A 26,389-nucleotide genomic window follows, 5' to 3' on the forward strand; every position below is an offset into this window, starting at 1 on the left:
TTGAGTAGGATCTGTTATTTTGCCAGAATTGAACATTACACTCTCATCCTTAAAAAAAAATTAAGACTGAATGTATTTTTTGAGGAGTCTTTTACTCAAATGTTTTTCAATAAACACCTTTCTAAGTCATTACAAGGATTTCTCTGAAATTCTTTCACTTTTTTCACTGTTACTGGAAACATTGGGCCGGATTCACAAAGGCTTGCACGGAGTCTAAGAGTAGAGTAAGACTCCATGCAGCCAACATGTCTACCGAGCGATCCACGAACAGCTGGCAGGGTCATTCAAGAGAGCTCCTAAAACTCCTCTTACATGGACAGGGTTAGGTTATGCAAATTACCTCATTTGCTGCTGAAAGGTATGCAAATGAGGTAAATTTGCGATTCAAGAAACCCTAACCTGTCCGAGTAAGAGTAGTGTTATTTGCAGAAATGTACTCCGTTGACAACTGAGTACTGTTCTGCAAATAGAAAAACGGAGCCGTGACAGCTCCAAAAAAGGATGCATCTAGTCGAGAAAGCATGCCAATGGCCAAAAATATGGCCATTGGCAATGTTCACCGATGCAAAAAAAAAATAATATTTTTTTTATCCCGATCACCGATGTTTAAGCGTAGTGCAGTGCCACGGAAACGCGCTGCGCTGTAAAAACCAGAAAACCAATAATCAAAATCCCCAAATGTGGATTTTACAGCAATCCGTAATATACGATGCAAGGGAATGGCAGTCCAAAATCAACATGGCTACCGAGTAGAGGTTGCTAAGGGGGGAAGCTCAGTCTAAGAGATGTAACCAAGCATTAGTAGGCAATCCTATGCAAATGAGGGTAAGGATAGTGAATCCCACGTTTACATAGCAACAGAGCACAGTCAGTGGAGTGTAGGAGTATGATAAGGGGTGTAACAGAGTAGAAGATAGGTGACATCATAAGGGGGGGTATGTCTGGAAGAAGTGAAGCTCATTGGAGTAGAGTGGCATGTGTCTGCTGTCAGATACTAATCACTGGAAGAGGTGTGTCAACAGGTACCCTAGCTAAAGGCAAGAAATTGAAGGTGTATTCCATGAACAACACTAAAGTTTCTTGTAGAAATGCCTGCAACGTGTATGCGCGCGTGTGCGCGCTTGTAAAACTGAGTTAGCTTGTGTGCGCGCGTGTGCACCTGTGTGAGCATGTTTAAGCTGGAGTAAACAAGTGTAAGGTTGTTGAAACCCGTGTAAGCGCATTTGCACCTGTGTGCGTGCATTTTAGCAAGAATAAGCAAGTTTCAGTCCGTCTAAGCATGTGTGCACGCATGTGAGCTGGTGTGCACGTATTAGCGCTTGTTTGTGTGGCATTGCCCCCTGAGGAAACAGAAAGAGAAAAGGAAGCACAACAAATAGTAGGAAGTTAAACATGGAGGACTAGCAGAGCTAGCAGGTGAAAACAATCAGAATCAGACAATTACACAGGCAGTACACTAGCCCAGCCCAGCCCAGCACTTAAAACTCAGCAAACAACTTTCCACTATGTTTTTCTCAGAGACACTGCAACACTGCAGTAAGCTAATAGAAGTGAAAACTGAAAACGCTTTACTGAGACAAAGAAATGTTAGGGGCTGCCATTGCTGTTATAAGGCGACATATGCAACATGCTGAGGGTGGTGACAATGTGAATGCTGCTGAGCAACCCACAGTGAGGAGGCGGAGAAGAGTGTACAGACCCATGGTAACCTACCAGGGGCTACATGAGCTGGAGATAGTGGAGAACTATAGAGTGGACAGAGACGTCATGCAGCAAATTGTTGAGCTGTGCAGGCCACGCCTTACACACAAAACCAACAGAGGGGAACCCATCCCAGTGGAAACCAAGGTATGTGTTGGCCTAAGAATACTAGCAACAGGTACCGTCCAGAGACCAACTGGTGATATGATGGGGATTTCGCAGGCATCAGCATCCAGGGTACTGCACCAGTTCCTGAATGCCATGTCAGCACATGTTGGTGATCATGTATATTTCCTCAATTCCCGTGAGGTATTGACCAGCAATATGCATCTCTTCCAGCAAATAGCGGAATACCCTGAGGTAGTGGGTGCAATAGACTGCACGCACATTCACATCAAAGCACCAGCTGGTGAGCGAGGTAGGGTCTACTATAACCGCACGGGTTACCCCTCCTTCAACTGCTAGGTCATGTGTGATGCTCAGGGCATAATAATGAATGTGTGTGCTAGCTGCCCTGTGCCCTGGAAGCTACCATGACTCCCATATCTGGCATCTGACACAGCTGTACCAGACATTTACCAGTGGGGACATCCCTCATGGTCACCTAGTGGGGGATGTAGGATATGCACTTGAGCCGTGGCTGATGACACCCATTAGAAATGCACACACACCTGAACAGAAACACCATAATGAGGCACACGCACAAACATGAAATGTAATCGAGCGTGTGTTTGGGCTGCTCAAGTCATGGTTCCGGTGCCTGGACACATCTGGTGAAGCCTTGCAGTACACACCAATTACATGCACCCAAATAGTCATGGTATGTGCTATGCTGCACAATATGATCCTGTGAAAACAGCTGCAGCAGGAGCAGCATAGGGGGCCAAACAGCCCCTCACCATTGCCAAGGCCATCACAGGCAGAGCGTGACTCGGAGGAGGAACAACCTGAGCCTGCCCCAGTAGGCAGAAGGAGGCATGCCCAGTATGCTTTGGCCTTGGCAAAGAGGCAACACATAGCATATACACTGGCTCAGTAGGAACCCTGGAAATGATACCTCTCTCTGACTCACACATATAGTAAAACGGATGCCTAACTTGACACTACCTGTTAACAAACATGTATAGGGAGTGTAAAATGTGCATCCGACATAGGCAGCCCTGAAGCACCACCTGAGGCATGATTGCCATGTGTTAAGCAATATAAAGCAGTGCTAAACAGCTCTTACCACTATTTAGTATATGTAAACAAAATTGCACACACTAAGTAGCACAACTTCAGGCAATGTTGAGCAATATTGGACACTGTTCAGCAATGTTGGTTAACATTGAGCAATGTTGTGCAAGTTTGGTCAAATTTGGGCATAGTTCAGCAAAAGCAGGTAAACATGGTCATATTTGCTTCACTGTTCCTGAAGCAGTCTGTTCTGCCCAGTATGAAAATATGAAGCAGTGACAGTCCTCGAACCCAGGATACTGTACACTATAGTCATAGTACAGAACCTCTAAACCATAACAGTATGTCAGTGGTTAGCTTGTATGAAGAAATGTTGATAAGTCTATGCAAAGTATCTCATGGAAACCTTGCAGGCATAGCATAATCCCTGTCGAGTTAAGACACAAAAGTGAGGCCTGCAGTAAGAATAGAACCTGATTTTCAACACACATATAGTATAAATGTTAATATTGGTAATGTTCACACACATCAACAAATGTAGTGGACCTCAGACAGCAACATACTGCAAGGTCACACTGGGCATGCTCACACACGAATAAATGAGACAAATGTCAGTCAACAAAATACTGAAAGGCCGAACTGGGTATGCTCACACACTTAGGGTATGTCTGAGTACAGCAGTGGGCCACACATATCCGTCAGTTGCATGTGTTAACCCAGGAACCTCGCAGTATTCACCAATCTGCCTTCTGCACACCGTTATATGACAACAGACACATATATAATATAGTAGAACCCTGTCATAATCAAATATGGTATGCAGATACTTAGATTGTTCATAGAAAGTGGGAAAGCAAAGAAGAAATAAAACCTGCAATCAGTACCATCAATGAACAATGTGCATCCCGAACATTATCATAGGTTCAGAGGTTGATACTAGGCTATCTGAACTAGGGCATGTATAAGCCTAGCCAGAGTGTGTTTGGCTTTCACAACCCTGCTAGATTAGTAGACTGTGCCTGTGAAAATTAGGTCACACAAGATATCCCACATATGTTTATTTTATTGTGCCTCTGTCTAGCAGGGACCCAGAACATGTCCCAGGGCTAAACATATGATCACCCATCCACTTGTCAAGATGTCACCTGCAGGTGGTCAGTGGGGGTCTCTGCGTATGTGGGACTGGGATCACATTCCAGAGTGAGCGGAGCCGCTGGTATGGAAATCTGCCCCTCCAGCATGTCCTATTAATATCAGTGCTGATGTTCCCGTCCCTGGAGCGTGTAGCTGTAAGGGACTTTGATATCCTGAGGTGGAGCCTGTCCATTAATGCTGTGATGGACATGGCTTTAAACAACAGGCACAGATCGCATCCGAGTAGGCAGTAAGCGACTGAGGAGAGCTGGGGTCACCATAGCCAAACTGTGCATACCATCTGTGTGAGTCCCTAGAGCTACTTGGTTAGGTACTTTTATAGACATTACAGTTGCTGCAGGTGTTGGGTAAGGTACATCTGAAATGGGGCATTGTATCCAAGCATGGGCCTGATGAGTATAGGGGCACAATGACCCCACTTGATCTAGATGTGAAACCCTATGGGATAAGGTGGGCTATATAGAAGGTGTGTCCAACAACATTGGCAACGTGATTGTCAAAGGCGAGAGTACTAACTATTCATGTCCCCAAATCACAAATCACACCCACCGTATGTGATGTATCATCACCTATGTGGTAATGTGTGGGCACGTTGTTATTACCAAAGGGGATGACTATGCATCTAATGGAAGGTAGCTGTAGGCCATGGCTCTGGCACCAGTTATCCATCTCTGTGAGACCCTTTTTGAGGATGCTTGTGCCAGCTGGGGAGTTGATTATGGCACACAGTTTGCAGTCATCTGTGAACATGGTCAGCCATATTCCTCCTGTGTTAGCCTGTACATCTGAGAAATATATACCGAACAAGAGAGGTCCAAGGACTGAGCCCTGTGGGATGCCATGTGTAACTGGTGTATAGTCAGACATGGCACCTGCAATACTGACCATGTGGGTGCTATCCATGATCCAGTTAGCAATCCATCTTGTGACATATGTGTTGATATTGAAGCCGGTGAGCTTATGTATAATGGCCGAGTGGGGTATTGTGTTGAACTGTTTTGCGAGCTCCAGGTAGGCTGTGTGGACAACCCTCTGTACGTCTATGGACCTGGTAACTGTTTAAAGATATCGAACAGGTTCAAGAGGCAAGATCTTCCCACAACAAAGCCAAATTGTGTAGGATCCAGTGTCTGTAGGTTCACGATGTCTATGTGTATGTGTTCCATGACGATACGCTCCATAGCTTAGCAGACCAGGATAGTTAGGCTTATAGTGCGATATTGTCCAGGGTCCCTTGTGGCACCACCTCTGTGGAGTGGGAACACTGTTGCTGTATGCCATTCCTTGGGTACATATCCTGTAGTAACTCTGATATTGAACAGTGACATAATGTGAGTGTTAATTTCGCCATGAATCTCGTGTAAACCGTAGGCTGGGACACCGTCTGGTCCCATTGATGCTGTGTTGTCTGCTATGGAGAGGGCAGCACTCACCTGTTCATCTGTGATGTCAGGGAGGCTACACCCTGTTGGGATGGACATTTGCACTGTAGGGGAGATGGGGGAAACATTTCCACTGAACCTGTTTGCCAGGATGTTTGCAATGTCAGTGGGTTCAGTGTATGTTTTGTCATTATGCAGTAACTCACAGCATATCTGTGAGTTCCCACCCAGGTCCCTGACATAACTAAAGAAGGTCTTGTGATTGTCCTTAGTGTCTGTTGCAAGTGTCCATTAGAAGTGGCCCTTAGATGAATCAACAAGTGATCATAGCTATTCCATAGTACTGATCAGAGATGCCTTCCTTTTTGGGATTGTGCTCTATCATGTAGTAGCCTCCTCCTGTTGTTGTATAGCTTATTAATGGCCTTGGTCCACCAGACAGGTCCCCTGCCTTTGGAGGAGTGAGTCTTGTAGTTATCTGGGATAGCACGATCCATGCATTCTAGTAGTTGTCCATAGAATGGGTTTGTAAAGGCTTAAGTGGTCTGAGCCGTAATTAACACTGTCCCAGGGTCTTTGACGGATACCACCTTGGTTTGTAGGTTTGACATTTGCTTATGAGAAGTACTTCACTGAGATCACCTAGGATGGGGATGTGGACAGGATATGTATGTCCAGTGAGATAAATGTATGGTCTGACCTTAACAATGAGGGGTATACCTCTGGTGTGGAACATAGAGTCCCCATGTTGGTGATGATCATGTCCCACATGTTTTACCCTCTTGTGGTTGCGGTGACGAGTTCTGCCATAGCATTTGAGTCTTTAAATCCTAGCAACTATTGTGCGAGGGTGTTGGTGCTTGAGTTGTATTCCCAGTCAATGTTTGTGTATTTGAAGTCACCCAATATAATGGTGTTTGGAGAGACCTTCATATTCTCCAGTGTTCCCAGGAATACCGAGTTTTGTTCCCGAGTTTGGGAGTGTGGTCTGTAGCAGTCTACAAACTGAAATGCAGTTTGGGCCAGTTAGTTGCACATGTACATTCTCCGATGCTTTGTGCAGTGCTACCAACCCGGAGGTGTGTGTATGTTTGATGTATATGGATACTCCCCCTATTTTTGTTGGCTGGTCTGAGTCTTGTGTCCAAAAAGCATGGTATGAAGTAAAACCTGGTAGTGCTGGCGTGCTTTTGGGAGACTGAACCAGGTGTCTGTTACTGCACATATATCAACAGTCTCCATTCTGAGGTGAGTCCTGAGTGCATGCATTCTGAGGGTTAGACATCTGTTGTTGAGCAGCATTACTCTCTGTTTCCTTTACCCTGTAACATCTATCGAGGTGGTTTTGTCTTCTGAGCCTCACTTAAAACAGCCACTATGGGGGTGGCAAGAGCCTTAGCCAGTATTTGAAAGCCTAGGGGTGACAGTTGCATGGCGTCCATAGTGAAGCTACGTGGCATGTCGAGCATGTGATCCCAGGCTGACAGACACTGGATCCCCTTTGAATGCCACCAATATGTTAGCCAACTGTTAAAAGTGATCAGTATGTCTGTATACTGTGACATCATTCTCGGTGAGTGTAAGATGCTACACAAGGTCAGGGTCATACTGGCCTGGGCTACATGATCAGAGAGCTCCTCTATGTCTCTTGTCATATAGTCCAGGGAGGAATGTCTGAGGGTTTACACACCAGCATGGTCAATGATGGAGCCATATTTGTACTTGCTTTGGAGTGACCAGAGTGCATGTGTTATGTGGCAGATCCTGGCACCCAACAGACAGCACAAAGTGACCTTTTCCTTGTTCAGCCTGGTGAGTGGGACGTCAGTGTGTCTGACAATAAGAGTCATCTATTACAAGTGTATTAGGTGTGTTGTTTAGGCCTAAGGGCAGTGACTGTGTGGCACACTGACTTTGTGAACTATGTGATATGTGTGTATAGTTGTGGGTTAGCAGTTGTTTGGGTGTCTGCTTTGGATGTCTCTGCTGCTTAGGCAGAGTATATTTAGAGCCTCCGGGTATGTGTTTGTGTGGTAATGTATTTGGTTTGCTGTCATCATAGGTCCATGCCAGACTGAATTTGTGGTGTGTGTGGTTACCTTCACCACCTGATAGACTGTGCCAGTCATGGGTTGAGAGAGCTCAGCCTCCTGTTTGTCTATACAGTTGCATCTCTCACATATATCTGAGTTTGTTGGTAGGAGGACAGGGTTGTCTGTGTACATAAGGCAGTTGTAACATTCCGTCAAAATTCCAATATGCACCAGCTGGACTGGAGAGTATACACGAAACCAACCTTTGGACATGCCAGGATATCATGATGACATACTCTGGTGACTGATCACAAAGGAGCAGTAGTGTGTTAAGTGTGTAAAAGAGTATAACGGGTTTAGTGGTCAGGTTTGTCATTGTTTTGGAAAGATTATCTGGGAAGGAGTACAGACAGAACCATGACACCTCCTTTAGCTATGTCAGAAATAGCAATGTACAGTCATATATGTCCTGAGTCAGGGTCAACTGTACCTGACTGACAATGCTGACATCCTGTCAGACAGGCCCATACATACATACCCACCTCCCAGTGACAAAAGGCCCTATCATCATACCAGGAGATATCACATGTAGAATGTGTAAACTGCTCCTCCCAAAGTCGAATGAATGCCAGCAGTTGGATAACATTGTTTCCCCATATGTGTCATAAGTGAACAAGAGAACAAACAGACCCTGCACCTGAACAGTCTGTTGAGCCTCACCCTCTCTACAGGATCTTACACTGTTGAATGTGTTACAGCAACATATGGCACACCCCACAAGTGTTGGTGCACAACAGACCATGGGAACTATAGTCCTATAAGCCTATGAAGTTTGACCTGCTAGGCCATGGAGTCTATCATGATTGCAGTCAGAAACAGAGCTATTGTAATCCGGCAAACACACAACCCAACCAACTGTGGTATGTTAATGAGCAGATCATGTTCCCCAAACCTGCTAGATTGTTTTCAAGGCAGCCACCCAGGACATACATCACTGAAAGGAGCTACACACGTCCCACATAGACTTTGAATAGCCCTTTATCAACATCACAGACACATGTTGTATCCACAAAACCAACAATCTGTGCATAAATATGTATTGTCATATGAAGGAATGGCAATTTGTCCACAGATAGATCACACAAGCTAAGAATTGTGGAGTCCTGTTCAAGCTGTTCACACCTGCTGACCCACATGGTTCATTCCTGGGATTGCATAAAACAAAGTGCACACACATTACCATGTCCAGTCTGATGATGTCAGAATCCTACAAATATAGCAGGAGAATAGCAGCCACTCATTAAAACATATAGTGCGTCGTGTTAATGTGTATATCTCTAATATCATAACGTAGTTAGGCAAGGGTTTGAATCCTGTAATTGCTGAGTGTGTGTGTGTGTGTGCAGTTCCCTTTGGGAGGAGTGGCCTTTTTGTAGACTGTGACAACACATTAAAAGAGGTGAACTCCTCTTTGCCAAGTCTGATGATGTCAGTATCCCACAAATACAGCAGTGGAAATGAAAACACCCCGTAAAGCATATAGTACATTGTGTTAATGCCTATCTCCCTAGTGTCATAACATAGTTAGGTGGGGGTTTGAATCCTGAAAATGCTGTGTGTGTGTGATTCCCTTTAAGAGGAGTGGCCTTTTTGGAGACTGTGAAAACACAACAAAAGAGGTGAATTCCTCTTTGCTAAGTGTGATGATGTCAGTATCCCACAAATACAGCTTTGGAAATGAAAAATCCCAGTAAAGCATATAGCGTGTCATGTTAATGCATATCTTCCCTAGTGTCATAACATAGTTAGGTAGGGGTTTGAATCCTATGAATTTGTGTGTGTTTGATTCCCTTTCAGAGGAGTGGCCTTTTTGGAGACTGTGAAAACACAACAAAAGAGGTGAATTCCTCTTTGCCAAGTGTGATGATGTCAGTATCCCACAAATACAGCTTTGGAAATAAAAAATCACAGTAAAGCATATAGCGCATTGTGTTAATGTGGATCTATCTAGTGTCATAACATAGTTAGGTAGGGGTTTGAATCCTGAAAATGCTGTGTGGGCATGTGTGTGTTTGATTCCCTTTGAGAAGAGTGGCCTTTTTGGGGACTGTGAAAGCACAATAAAAGAGGTGAATTCCTCTTTGCCAAGTGTGATGATGTCAGTATCCCACAAATACAGCTTTGGAAATGAATGCTCCCAGTAAAGCATATAGCACATTGTGTTAATGTATACCTCCCTAGTGTCATAACCTAGGTAAGTAGGGGTTTAAATCCTGCAAATGCTGAGTGTTTGTGTGTAAGATTCTCTTTGAGAGGAGTGGTGTTTTTGGAGACTGTGAAAACACATTAGAAGAGGTGATTTTCTCTTTGCCAAGTCTGATGATGTCAGTATCCCACAAATATGGCAGTGGAAATGAACACTCTCAATAAAGCATGTAGCGCGTCATGGTAATGTGCTTTTCTCTAGTATCATAACATAGTTAAGTAAGGATTTGAATCCTGCAATTGCTGAGTGGGTGTGTGTGTCTAATCCTATGACAGGAGTGGCCTTTTTGTAGACTGTGAAAACACATTTAAAGAGGTGAATTCCCCTTTGGCTGGTTTGATGATGTCAGTATCCCACAAATACAGCAGTGGAAATGAAAACTCCCACTAAAGCATATGGCACGTAGTGGTAATGCGTACCTCTCTAGTATCATAACAAAGTTAGGTAGGGGTTTGATTGCTGAGTGTTTGTGTGTGACACTGTTGATCAATGTGTTGTGGGTTTTGCTTTTACTACTGTATGACATATCAGTAAAACAACAGTATGTGCATTGCACACTTCAGGTATCTGTGTGGCAAATACACATATGTACATGTGACCTAAATTGGTAACTGTGTGGCCAAGACATATATGTACATGTGACCTCATTCACTTCATAGGTGTGAAGCCTGCTTTCAACATGACTACATCTGTTACCATTGACAGTTGTTGCTGCTGCTTCTCAGACCGTAGGTCACATATGTATGTATGTGACAAGTCCAGCCACTGTAGTGATCTGTGCCCTAGGTCATCTGTGTCACACACACACATGACAGTTGCTATAGAATAGTGTGAGTGAGGGTGTATGCCTGGGGCATATTTCAGACATGTTCAAACACAACACAGTCAATAATGGCCATTCATTGTAGGTATACAACAACTCCGTGGATATGCATACAGACCCCTTATTGCTTATGTGATACACTGAGGGACATCAGCATACCTTTGGGAATGTGGATATCAAAGGACAGATGACATCACATGTGGCTGTTTGTACACATCGGTACCCCTGCTACATGTTGTGTGCTACTACCAATGTGGTACTGTCAGGATACTATGTGTAGTAAATGTGGATGACTATGCTATTGTTGGCTCATAGCTTCACAACATGGGTTTGTCAACAGGTATCTGTCTGTATGATACCCTTGTGGAGGATAAGTGTCTAATCCGGGGAATGCATTGTAGGCTACTGTATGCATCACCAGATGTAGACATACATATCCCTAGTGTGTCTGCCTGTACCTAGGATGGACACATGCCAAACAGGAGTGGTCACGGGAATGTGTGGTGGTCAATACCACTGGTAACTGGTATAGTACAATGCTGGAATGATTCTAATGCTACTGTGTATCCTACAGCTGTGTGTCAGTTGTCAAGACATCATCTAACAATTGGTTAAAATCTGGCTGTTGAGGTTATGTACACTATGAGAATGCTAACCAATGACCGATATTAACAGTATCACCCACAGCATAGTGTCATACCATGTCATACACACATGTGTACCCAAGTTGTGACATATGTGTAGTGAAATGCATACTGGACACCAATAGGAAATATGAAGTATTAACACTGTGTAATACAGGGCATGTCACCCTTCCCATGTGCCCACCATGCACATACATGCAAACAGTGCACCTCCACCATGTTCACAAATGTACACCTTGAAATCTGTACTGCACACATCACACACGTAACATCCACTCACCAACACATGCTGCCAGTACCACACACATCAGCCAACTGGCACATGTGCGGACAATCCATGTTTGGAATTAACACTGGTGTAAACAATACTACATTGATAATCATTGCTGTGATGCATCATGCCTGCTCAGATATACCTACAAGGATATCATTACATTTTACTGTTGACAACATACTAACATTGCTACACTGCTATTAGGTCACCCTGTGCATCAGCACCATGTTATCCTGTTCCTGCATCAATGTCACAGATGACAGGAGGTGGCACAGTTTCATCATATGCACAGGGTGTGTTATTGTTTTTCCAGAGCCTGAGTGTGTGTGTGTGTGTGTGTGTGTGTGTGTGTGTGTGTGTGTGTGTGTGTGTGAGGAACAACAGTACAGTATGGGTCAGTGTTGATGTAATGTGTGTGTGTATGTGTTAGCCCTACGTGTTGGTAGTATGTGTGTGTGTCTGCATGCACACAGTACCCCTTTGTGGCTGCCAAATACGGGAGGTTGTGGGACAGCCACAGACTGTACCTGCCAGGCTGTACAGATCACTGTCTCTGGCCATGGACACAGTACCTGTGCCTGGCAGGGGTGACACAGACAGTATCAGGTACTAAGCCAGACTGAGTACTATCGTCAGAGGCAGAGGGATGTTGACTGGACCCATGTCCCTGCTGGGACTGGCCAGAGCCATGTGCACATGGTCATCTCGGACAGCCCAGCCACAACATTGCTGGGGCTGGTACTGACACTACGGGAGCAGCTGGCACTTGTGTGTCATCCGCGAAAACTGCCAGCTGATGATGTTCCTGGCATATGTCCACGTCGATGTCCCAGCCATCCTGCACTGTCCTGGCACATGGACATTACATTGCGGAGGACATCTAGTGTCTCCCCCCAATGTCTATCAATGACATCGGTGTAATTGCGGATGGCACCGGCAAGGTCATGGATACTGTCATTGATCTCGGTGTTATGAGCCCTCTGCACCCTTAGTCCCTGCCTGGTGTACCATTCCATATGTGCCTGTGCTTGCATCACAGCCCGGAACAAACCTGAGGTTGTGAGACCTGTGCGGGCACGTCTGCCAGGGGCATTACAACCAGCGGTGCTCCCACGAGAACCCCTGGACATATGCCTATGTGGTACCATTCCGGGTGTCTGGGCATGGCTGCTGTGTGGGGTTGCATGTGCCATAGATACCACACTTTCCTGGTCAATGCCTACCGTATGCTGTTCCTCACCTAAGGCCATTGGTGTTGAGGGATGTAATGGCAGTATGTATGTGCGCATAGATGGGGTGGAAAGCTGTGTACTGTCGATTGGTGGACCAACGACAGACCCTGTCAAACATGCTGTGCCACAACACATGTATCATCATGTTCACTATTTGTGGCAGTGACCTCAGGTTCCCTGCTGCACCCATCCAACAATACCTCAGCACCTGTGAGAGGGAGACAGGAAGCACACTTTACCATCTGTACAGGATGTTTGCACACATGCACACATGCACACATGAACACATGAACACATGCACACATGCACACATGCACACATGAACACATGAACACATGCACACATGCACACATGAACACATGAACACATGAACACATGCACACATGAACACATGCACACATGCACACATGAACACATGAACACAAGCACACATGCACACACGAACACATGCACACATGCACACATGCACACAAATACACTACTCAGTCAAGTTGACACACACACACACCAACAGCAATATGGAACATATTTGTTAGTGGTTGATGGTGGAGTACAGTATCACAAGCCAAAGAGTCCTATCACACATGTCAGCATGCAGGATGTGTGTTGCTCAACAGCATGCAGTGTGAGTGTAGAGAGTCCTTGTTGATAACAGTATACATGTCGTTGATGCATGTGTGTTGTTCAATGATTGGCCTCAGCCTGGAACACAATGTGTACATGGACACAACATTGCACTGCAAGTCTTAAACACTTTCCAATGTCCTGTGCACCATCACTCACAGGTATACAAACCATGGCCGGATGCACAAAACTGTCAGGTGTATAACAATGAATGCTATGTGTAGTACTGTAGGTACTGTAACTGGATGTAGTGTAGTACCATGAGCCATCATCACTCAGCATCATGTGGTCACTCAAGGCTACTGCTGTATGTCACACTGGCAGCTATCTTGCTGTACCTGACCTGCACCACTTAGGCTACATTTAACATTTCACAGACAGTTGTTACATAGGCATGTCAGGTGTTCAATAGGGAGCATTGCCTAACATGACTGTGTTGTGTGTTGACGCATGTCACACCACCCCATGATAGGCCTCTACCCCCAGGTATAGTATGTGTGCTGTGTTGATGACATATGGGATACTGGAGTATGACCTTACAGCAGGTGTCTACATACACCATGTGTATCATATTAACACATACTGCATATGACAAAGTGGTGTATGTTGTGTGCATGTGTATTGACTCTGCCTATACAATGTCCACTACAGTGTACCCCACTTGTTTGGGATGCTCTGTGTGTTGCATGTGTATGAGTCAGCTACTCATGTCACTGGGATGTGCATAGTCCCACAGAGAACATGCAGAGTATGCACTATGTGTAGGTGTTTAACATGTGTATATGGCCTACAACTCTCCTACGACATGCACATGTTATATGCTATATTAACTGTAGCCCACTCACCAGCACGGGTCTGCTGTCTTGCTATTACACCAGAGGGACCTGCAAGGATATGAGAAAGTTTGTCAGTGTCAACAACTATGGCATTGCTGCTGTGAGTTTGCAATTATACAGTAGTACACGAGGTGACAGTCACAGGCATACAGATAATGTCCTGAATTAACAGTATTGCATGACACCAGGCTCCACATATTCTGCATACACAGTACACATCTAATAAGTGCATATTATAACACTTGAGATAACAGTGGTCTACAGATATGCCATGTTTCCTGCACGCTCGGTATCACCGTGCTGGGTGACTCCGGCCTCCATGATGACACAGGTGTGTTGTACTGCTTGGCCAGGAACCACCATGCTGAGGAGCAGCTCTCTCACTCTGGTGAGGGGGGGATGTGTTGCAGCACCACCACCTGTGGCAAGCTGTTGTCTGTGAACATCAGAGGCATGCTGCCGGACATGTCTGATTAAATCACTGCAGTGATGACGTACCTGCTCATAAGTCTGGTTATGCATGCCTACATCATTCACCCAACGGACAACATCCTGCCACAGTGCAGTGCGACCATGCTGGTCCTGGCAGGTTCTGGAGAACAGCAGGTTATAATGGTGTATGAGTGCATCTGATATCACTTCCTCCTCCTCAGGGGAATATGCTGGTTTCCTGTTGTGTGACATTACCCTGGAAGACAGTGAAACAGTAATTGTGAGCAAGTCATGCGGCACACTCAACATTCTAATGTACAGACATCAATGAAATGCCATATATAGCAACCTATTGGCTGTCAGTAGATACACACTTTTAATAACACATATGACTGCTAAGCCCACAACTGCCTAACAGTGCCTGGCACATACTATATACCAAACCATGTTCTGCACAGCAACAAAGTGGAGCCAGTATGTAAGACTATACAACAGTACATGACACACTGTATGTGACACAATGCACCACCTAGCCAAAGGAGGTGTATATGAAGCTAATGCATACAGACATTTGTCATCCATTGAAATTAATGTACAGTACGGTTACAGTACTACCAGTACACCACGCTTCATGATGATAGCAAACCCCTCAGTAACATATGTGCACATTCATCACTATAGGTGGCATATTGCTGTACTACACTATACATGTTGCTAGATACGCACTTATATCCTGTGACACACATACCACCGAGGCCATGTTACAGGCATACCCACACACACATCAGACATACCTACAAGATACAAAGGTATGGCAACCCAGATTACATTTACCTGTGTACAATACAGTACTGTGTGTCAGCACCTACATAACCTCATGCCTGAGGTATGTAATGTGTGAGGACTACAGGTAACAAACAAAACAGTGTTACCAAGCCATGTGGATATAAACCATACTGTGCAGTTTAGGCCTACAGCTTCAGGTAGTACTACAGTCCATACGTGAGTTGTATTCACTAGTGTTAACAATCAATAAGCATACATGTACTGCTTTAGCCTACAATGGCACACTCCAGTCGACACCATGGGACTACGTCACAACGTATGCCATACTGCTTTTCCTGCCTGGCAATAGCATATGGACCTTTTGATGGGATTAGAGCTACAACACTACATACCATGGTATACACAGTTTCCCACTAGGCTATCACACATATACGCATCATTGACACATTCGCCTACACATTCTCCATCACACCCAGTCAACCTCACATAGCATGTGATGCAACAGGTACATGCGTTTGTGTATCGGGTCTTAGGTAGCTGATAGACTGTTATCCATAGGGCCTATGGAAGCCTAGACATATGGTACCCTGCACTTCAACACCCATGTAATGTAGGTTCATGTGCCCCTGTCATGCAGAGCCACAGAGGTGATTACCGGGTTGTGTTTCCTATCTCACATCCAATCATCATGATTATTCATGGCAACTGCTAATGAGGACCTTCATTTGCTGTTGATAGATAGTTGGTTCCACAGTATGGTATGTGTCTGTGATGATAATGTGCCACTCAAGCATGTTCTGCTTTTTTAATTTACAAGGTTTAGATCAGTAGAGTGTGTAGCTTGCATGGAGTTCCATCTGTTACATGGAGCATGTCCAATACCTGTGGGTTTGGCATAGCTTTGTATGTTAGGCAGAGGTAGCCTCTGGGTAGGCAGTATGCGACACAGTGTAGCTGTGGTTTTGTAAGACAGTCAGCATAGGGCATCTGTTTGAGTCCGGTAATACTCTTTGTGAGGTATGTGTCTGGCGTCTACAGTTGCTGTGGATGTCTTCTGAGGTACATACCAACGGGGACATTGTACTCTATGATGGGTGTTATGACTTATGAGTAGAGTGGAACACTGACCTCTGTTTCCATGGATGACACACCTTTACTGAAGACATGTGGACTGTACTCAGTTTACATGACTAGTGTGGCACAGTGATTATCATAAGGGACACTACTTTCCACCTGTGTCCCGTAGTCTCTTATCACACCTTCGGTATTGAGTAGACTACCACCTATGTGGTAGTTCATGAGTACAGGGCTTTTAACAACAGGGATGGCAATACGTGTACAACATTGAGCTGGAGAGTACATATGAACATCCACTGGTGTACACATAGATATGCATATCGGCACATATACAGTCCATGTTTCATGGTGGGAATATCAATTATGCAAAGGTTGAGGGGGATACAGTTATGTAATGATATTGCACAGTCTTGTGCAGAATGCATGGAAGGTGTTCTCAGCCCATATATCTTTAGCAGGACCCCCTATCTGGAAGACTATAAACCTAACAAATCATACCCATGGCATTTGAACAACACATGTCATATGCCAGCACTGTATGCTGTCTTGTTTGACACACACTACAACCTACATATAAATATGCACATAACAACCTGCACCAACATATAAATGTCCGCCCTTCACAAACAGTTGCAGTATGTCCCTTGCCCTATGCACATGTTCAGATGCTTATAAATCAGACACATATGTATCTTGCCATATGTGCGTGCCATACAGACACGCGGTCCATGCTGTTGTAAGTCCATACACCTCACGGATGACCTGTTGGGCCTTGCTACAACATGGACAGTTGTCACATGTGTGCATACAGTAATAGTACAAAGGTATACATAGCTGCAAATTCTACATCACTATACTAGCCTGCTACAGCAGTTGCCAATGCTAAGCTACACATTATGTGACTATCATGCATGTCTTACTCTGTGACATCCAAGTTTATATAGGTGTTTGCACTACTCCCCCAAACTGCCATTAAACGCAGTACTGTACAGACCATAGATAACATGTTAAGATGTTTGACATGTACTGCTGAGCTACATATGTCACACTTATGTCCCACTGCACACAGCTACACACCAATTTCTCCATGGCAGTACTTATGCATGGCATCAGTGCATACATACCTACTGCTGCCACATATGCATGTTTCAGAGGATTTACAGTACTATTCATAAACATCTACTACTTACAGGTAACAACAAACTGTTACATACCTGAATATCCCTTTCAAGTCCATCTGTGTATGCTTTGATGGTTTTTTTTTTTATTAAGTACAGAGACTTACTTATGTTTACTTTGTGCTTTTTTTTGTCTTAATTGATAACCTTAGTTTTGATTAGGTATATAAATTTGTTACCTATTTTTTTTCTTACTTGCTACTGTCTGCAGGAGTTGTTCACTTGATTGAACATGCAATGTAATGATTGCATATGGGGATAACAAGTACAATCTGCTTTTATAGGTATTTGCACATGTGCATGTGATGCCCTCTGCACCAGTTGTTGCCCAGCATTTGGTAAATGCATACAGCCTGCTGAGTGGTAATAGCAGTACTCACTGTCATAGCAACCCAATGCTATAAATTGCTAAGGTATGTAGGCATAGCCCTTTCAGATTTCCAGAGTGGGGCCCATGCTTGTTTGCTGTGGACACAGTTGTGTAAGTCAGAAGTTTGGTATACGTCTTATAAATGAAGCTAGAGGTGTAGACAGTGATGTACATGTTGTTCTCAGACCTGACTGTTGCCACTTCCAGTACTGAGCTATCAGTGTAGAGTTTTACTCACCACTACAAATGCTTACACAACATTTATGTGACTATGTAGTTTCTTTTCTACTCATATAATTAACTGCCATACAAATGTAGTTATTGAAATGTATTCTTTTGGCACATGAACTGTTTGTAAACTGTTATACTGGGAATATTAATGTACTCACTTCTGCAGGGTTTGTGTTTTTTAGTGTTGACATTAGCACAGGGTTCACAGGACAACTGGAAAATTCCAGTAGTGAGTATGCCTACCCACACACTTGGTAGACCCCAAACACACCAGTATCTTTTAATTGTGGAGGGGGGGGTGCTTACATACAGAGAGCATTATGCATTAATGTGTGAATATTATCTTACTGGACTTACAGGATTGGTGTGTACCTGTGAGTTTATCAGGGCAGGTGGTCTGTCTGCATAGTTCCCAACTGTGAACGTATTCAGATGGTAGCAGAGGTTACACTGTCATTCTTTGTCTGTGCAACACACAGGTGTTTTCAGCACTGGTACAATGGCATTCTTACAGTCAGTTGCTACCAGTACATGGCTACATCCATTGATATTTCTGTGCTGTACTCCTACATAAGGGTATGCTTGTGGAGGTCCTACCAAAGCTATTTGCAGAGTGTGTAACAGCAGTATAGCCTATATGTCTGTGTGTTTGTGCCTCTGCCAGACCTATGGAACACTCAGATACATCTTTGCATGGAGTCAGGGATAGGTAGTTGAAAGTGAGGTACACCTTACACATAATAGGGACAGTAGGTGTAGACTTCAATGAAGCAGTGCATATGGATTAGTACTCCTTTCATGAAGTACAAGTGGTGTCTACTGTTATTATTGTCAGTATTCAATGTGTAATAGCCCACCTTTCTGACTGACGTCAGTACTTTTCTGAGGTATTCGGAGGGACACAGCTAAAATATGTTTCACAATCAGGGACATCCCTGGAAAGTTGTCACAGTCAGGAGATATGGCCTCTGCCCTACTCATATATGCCAGTGTTTGTCCTGCTATGATACTGTGTGGGGGTTGTAAAGTGCCTCTGTAACATTATTTTCTGCTTGAATGGCTGCTTCTCACATCACACTCATGTAATGCAATTCCACAACAATTGTTGGTAAAGATCCACAGAACAAGCTTTGTGTTATGGCCTTCCTATTTTTCCTTTACATTCACTCATTGTAATGCATGATATATTTTGTGCAGCACCAAGTTATTGCATATGTATTGTGGCTTAGTGGTACTTCATGCAGTCTAATGTGTCCAAGGTCTGAGGTTCGAGACTGACAGAGGTATTTTATTTTGCTGCTGAGCAGAACAAGGGCCCTGACAAAGAGTGACTAAGGCACTTTTAAGCAGTTGTAAGCTGGTTTGCATGGGTTTGCATGATGCTTAGCGATGCTTAGCTAAGCGCACACATGCGCACACTTGCTTAAACCCGCTTACTACTGCTTAAACGTGCTTATTCCCGCTAACCCCCACGCTAATTTCTTTGAAAGAAAAGAAAATGGGGAGATAGGAAAGTGGTGAAAAAGGGGGCACAAAGAGGGAAAGACAGTAGGAAAACAAGCACGGGATGTGCAGGACGGGTGTAGGGAAGGTCCATAGCTGCCCATTTCTTTACCAGCAACAGCTGTGCATATTTAGCAAATTTGGAGTGGAATTTGAAACCTTCCACCCCTGAGAGAGGGGTGAAGACAATGAAGTATGTTGTACTGCCAATTATAATTATCAGTTTACATGTCCAGCAGACATCTGTGCAAAATGGGCAGCTATGTATGGGGCATCATTTTTTTGCGGGTACAGATTGCCCTTTTTTTTTTCTTCAGGGGAGAGTGGAAAGTGAGGTAGAGGAAGTAGGTATATTTGGGGTGGTAGGTTGGGTAGGTAAACAGACAAGACAAACAAGACGCATACAAGGGTGGAGTATGACACATGAGGTGGGTGAACACAATTGACGGGGACAGATGTTTGGAAATTGCAAGCCCATGAGCCCACAGATGGTAACAGTGGGACTGAGATCCCCACACATGGGCAGTCACCACTGAACCTTCACAGACCCGAGGGTCACTGTGCTGGGGGCTGCGTAGGAGGGGCAGGCTCACCCACGAGTCGCGCCACTCTGGCCTTGAGCTGGCATAGGGGATCAGCGACTAAATGCTGGATCTCCCTACGCACCACAACCCGGACCCTTCGGATGGTGACAGGAGGCCCTTCTCCGCCCACACTTGCAGGGGGGGATGAACCCCATCCTCTGCAGCGCTTCCACCTGAAGGTGTTACAGGACCAATGGAGGAGGGTAGCCAGGGCTGGGCACCAGACCTGCTGGTGCTAGGTGCAATTGCCAGCTGAGGAGGGACAAGTGAGTCTGCTGGGACCTGCCTTCCCATACGTTCTGTGATTAGGTGTGTTTAATTACAACATAGACAACAGCATTCCAAATTAGTTGTAACAGCATGCAGTAATATTCCCATTAACCCAACACACCAGGGTTACAACAGTTGAACAGCAAGCATAACACATGCATATATTGAACGACAGTGGACATTACAACAGCATGCAAGAATGATTGGTGGCAACAGGCCACCAAGATTGTTGTGTTTTAACAGGGGACATGCATCAAAGTAAATGTAGATTTTATAGATCAATTGGACATATGTCCCAACAACTGTTATGAGATTAGACATACCCATTGAGGTGTGGAATTGCATTGTTTATACACATGGAGTAGGGTGTAAAAAGAAACCTCCATTAACATCTTATTAGTACTTTAACTCTACACTACATTCCTATTGACTGCAGGTGTATATCCCCTACATGTATTATTACACTAGGCAACATGCATTAGATTGCGTTATGGGTTTTGCTAGTTCATTATATACCTGACCTATATCGGACATAGTAACTGTCCAAGATGCAGATGTTACTGCTACATACTTGTATTTTATATATATATATATATATATATATATATATATATATATATATGTATCTGCACATCTGGATGTGTTCATGTGACATTTTCACTTGATTTTCTACACAACCCTACATTTCAGGTAGCACACTCACATTTCTGGGGAACACCTTGACAAGCTACTCATGTGCCAGATTTACCTATGCATGTCAGCCATTTAACAACTGTTGAGGACTGTTACATGCTTCACAGCTACTGGCACTTCCTTCATCCACTTTATATGACACTTCACAACTGTGGGTTGTCAGCACTTAATGCAGCAGTAATATTTATTTAATGCAAGGGTACAACAACATTTCTAAGTAACTGACACAAACACACTCCAAGTATTATACCTTTCTTATTTACATTAAAACTATTTTCTACAGGCTCTCTCCTTTATTTGATACTACAGTGCATACAGTAGACCTATTCAGGACATATACCTTTATTGATAGGTTACAACACTGTTTTTCAGGCTAACTCACTTATTTTCTATGACAGCGCATGCAGAGATAGTATTCCAGGCATATTTTAGCTTTATTAATGGGTTACTACACTCTATTCCTGGCTATCTGACTTATGATATGTAACAGTACATGCAGAGGATTTATTCAGGGAATAAATGTTATATGCTTCACAGCTACTGCCGCTTCCTTCATCCACTTCTTATTGGACTGCACAACTGTGGGTTGACAGCACCTAATACAACAGTACTATTTATTTATTGCAAGGGTGCAACAACATTTCAAAGTAAGTGACACAGACACACTCCAAGTTTTATACCTTTATTAATTACACTGAACACTCTTTTCTACAGGCTCTCTCCTTTATTTGATATTACAGTGCATATGGAAGACATATTCAGGACATATTATACCTTTTATTGATAGGTTACAACACTATTTTTCAGGCCTGCTCACTTATATGTTATGACAGTACATGAAGAGATAGTATTCCAGACTTATTTTACCTTTATTGCTGGGTTAGTACACTCTATTTCTGGCTCACTGACTTATGTTATATAACAGTACATACAGAGGATTTATTCAGGACATTTTATTGCTGTATTATTGGACTACAACACTTTTGTCATGCTCACTCACATATATCATATAACAATACATGCAGAATAATTACTAACCTGCCTGGTGGCGCATCCTTAGTGCCTATCTGCATAGGCTTGCTGATTCATAGCACGAACACCTGCAGCTGTGAAGTAAATGAAGGGATATTGAAGCATACCTATCCATTATTTAGACTATATTAGCATGTCTTACATACTGCATTCCATGGCTACCTACTTAGTAGTGGGGCATCATGCATATGACAAGCTTCCTGGATCCATTGGTTCAGAAGGTCCTGCTTCCATCTCTTCAGGTCTGCATGGTGGTGACGGACCTGCTCACCAGTCCGAGGAACACCTGTGGCACTGGTGAGTTCATGGGCCAACCGGTTCCAAGCCTCTGCCTTATACTCCGTCCCTTGGAACTGGCCCTGCAGGAGTCGAGTCTCATGATGATGGACTAGGAGCCAAACCATGTATCTTGACTCCTCGATGCCCCAGTGTTGCGCTCTAAAGCGAGTACCCTCTCCAGCACCAGACATTTTAACTGCAGATGGGAGCTACAATCAGATATGGTGAGTATTCCTGCCTATGGAGCTTAAATATGCTGCATTTCCCGCACTTTTTTGTGATTGGCAGTTTTTGAAAATTCTCGGCTGACTGCAGACCTGCATAGCAATGGTTAATCTAATATTTATTAGTATATGTATGTTAACAGTAGATGTTTATCCCGTGCTGTCGTAGCTTAGTGGTTCAGTACTTTGATTATGATGCACAGTGTCCTGGGTTCAAACCTTATCATTGCTTTTTGTTTTACTACTGTCCAGACAGGTTAGGGGGTGTGGCTGTGCTTAAGCAACTTTGCTCTACGTTGTTCCACGTTGCCCGACGGTGCGCTGATTGGCGCAGCGCGCACCTCCGCGCAAACCAATTGCACTGGGTAAAGTGCTATTTAGCTATGGGCCACTAAATTGCACTGGGTAAAGTGTAATTTAGCTATGGGTAGCTACATTGCGCTGGGTAAAGCACGATTTAGCTATGGGCAACTACATTGCACTGGGTAAAGCTCTACTTAACTGCGGACAATTATATGTCAGGTTCCTTTATAAATTTGCATTTTGTTCACTGATACATAGGCCATTTCAATGCTTTTTAGTAAAAGTTTTATCATATATGTCAGGAATTATTTCATATACTCATTTTTAACATAAAATAGGAAGGGGAGTGGTGGGACTCGAACCGTGAATGCCTCCGCTTTGTACAAACGCTCTACTACTATGCTATTACTATTTGGCGTAATTTGCATACACATTTCTTATTATGCTCTTCCATGTCGAGATTGCTAACTGCAGCTGAGCAATGGGCACACTCGCGCACACACGTGCAAATACGGGCAGCTATATTGGGAATTAGAAAAAAAATTAATGTTTTACTTTTTATAACTGTGCTGGGGATTTACAATGTCAGGGAGTGTGGTGTTGGGTACATGAACATTTGAACGGACTCGCTCTTGTGTGTTGACATTTTGCATTTCACACACTTGCAGGGGTGTGGACCTTTAGACTGCTTGGCAGTCGGAAACGCCCCCTGCTTGCCTGCATGGTCCGTGTTAGGCTTGGGGGTAGAGTCAGCATGCCCTCATGAATATTCATGGCATGCTGACGTCATACCGTTCGACTGCAGCCTCTGAGTAAGACTTATTTAGTCTTACATGGAGGTTTCGTGAATCCAGGGGATTGAGATTTCCAAAAGGACAGCTTATTCTTCTAGCAATCTATCATGCTTGTTCAGCAAAAGTATTCCTTCAGCGTATCTTTATTTCACTTTGCCATCATACTTTGGTATATTAAATAGCATCCCTTGCAATCTAAAATACGCATTGTACAAGGACATTCTGAAAAAGCTTTATAAGATTCTGTTGTCTGTTTCCATCTCAACTTCTTTACCACAGACATAGTAGCCGACATTTTTAGGTCTAGACAGTATTGTTTACACACCCATTTCTATCTGAACACATTTGTTTTATGCATCAATAAATACATGCTCTAGAAATTAAGTCTAACTGGTTTATTGTAGCTCCTATGTAATTCTGAATGGCATAGGATTAAACATATAGCTGACTTATTCACATCAAAAACTTTAATGTTAATGCACATGCATGCTGTCACTCTACAACCTCAACACTTTTTTCCCTTCATAGTTCAATATTAAAGATGCAGTTTATTCTAATATTTTTCTTAGAGGCACAGATGTCTCAGACAAATTAGGCACTCATTTTGTAAGATACTGCACCATTTTAGAAGCTACCGTATTGTCTTTATCTTTTCTGAGTGTGGCATTTCCAAAACTGTTCTGCTCTGATGAAAAAAGATGAATAATGCATGTCAGACTTTGTAATCTTACGTCACATTTGTTGTCATTTAATTTGAAATTATACTATTTCAGTATTTTCATTTTATGTATTAACATCTTGTCTTAATCTAAAATAACTCATTAGTTATGTTTGCAACATCTACAACCATTTAACTGCTTGTGTAATATATCTGGCATTGATTAAATACCAAACAGAGATCTAACCTGTACCATTTTAATGTTTTACCAATTTTCCAGAATTACACACATTTGCAACCTAACTTTATCTGCCAGACACTTGATGTTAATCTAGTGCTGAAATAAATTTCCCAGTTGCCATTCTTGAAACAACTTTTTCAGCCATAAGCAATGGGTCATGCTGTCTTTAATTTATCTATTCAGGTCTTGTGGATCATCACAAATGTGAAGTTTGTATTTCTTCCCAAAAGTAACCATATTAGTTGATCATTATTATGGCTCATATTGGTCTTAATAAAATCTAGGACTCCTGTTCTATTCTATTTCTGAAAGCTATTGACTCTTTCCTCAAACCATGTATCACTGGGATCATATCAGGTTTATTTTTAAGTAATATTCTGCTAGCAAACATCCTAAATCTCTCTATAAATCATTATAAGGATACAGGATGCCATTGCTATGGCCCTGCACTATATCTTAAATGTCTCTGATTGTGTGATAGATTTCGTGTGAATGCAGTTTTTGCTTTTACAGGATGAATTAATTTTTTAACATTCCAATTATTTCACATGTAAAATAACTGAAGTAATAAGAAATCATCATCCTTGTGTGCACGAAAGTGTAGAAAGCACCCATCTGTACCAGGCTGTGCCTATCACACCCTTAAACTTGATATGAACTTTAATGGTCTAGCCATGATTGTTAAAGGCCATGTTACTAGTAGGTAGCTTCCAGAGACCCACAGATTAAACATATTAAGTTTCATCTCAAAACAACTAGCAGATCATTGCATATTACAGGACTATCTCGAACAGCCACAGAAACACCCATTTCTTAAATACACTGAACAAACATCACATACACAAAAACTCCATCATCAAGGGAGATTTTATGTACCATCAGTGAAATGGAAGATGAATACATCAAATGTAAGTTATGCTCAAACTTTACCAAAAACAAGGTGACCAAAGTGCTGTAGTAGAAAACTAAGAAACAAAGAAAAAGCACTGGATACCACATCACCTCCCAATGTCATACAATCTACTCATGCACCAAACAGGGAAGCACAAAGTCAGCACAAAGAAGAAAACATTAACGCTCCTATAATATCCACATGTTTTCGTCCAAAAACTTCATCAGATGTAAAAAGTTAATTATCTGGGAAGCACCCAGGCAAGAAGCAGCAGGACAGCTCTTTGACTTGAAAACACAAAGAATAAAGCACCCACTATCAGCTCCAGTTCAATGACAAATCGATACAGCGGCAGACAAGCAAATTTCTGAAACAGGCCCAATCGGTGAGCACCATGACAGACTCCGTTTTAGTTTTTCTCAGCTCAATAGCAGTGGGAAGCACAGCAGCTTTTGCCACACAAGTACTTGTATGCTTCTGCCTTTCCAATCAGGGAATTCCCAAAATAACCATTGATGTTTGCTGTCAGTGTAAATCACAACGGGAACTAGGTATGAGTTGTGGAATGGTAGCATAAAAGTACTTGCGTGGCAAGAGCTGCTGTGCTTCCCACTGCTATTGAGCTGAGAAAAACTAAAACGGAGTCTGTCATGGTGCTCGCCGATTGGGCCTGTTTCAGAAATTCACTCGTCTGCT

This window comes from Protopterus annectens, chromosome 3.part0 (assembly GCF_019279795.1).
Source record: "Protopterus annectens isolate FY-2018-M chromosome 3.part0, PAN1.0, whole genome shotgun sequence".
Lineage (NCBI taxonomy): Eukaryota > Metazoa > Chordata > Ceratodontiformes > Protopteridae > Protopterus > Protopterus annectens.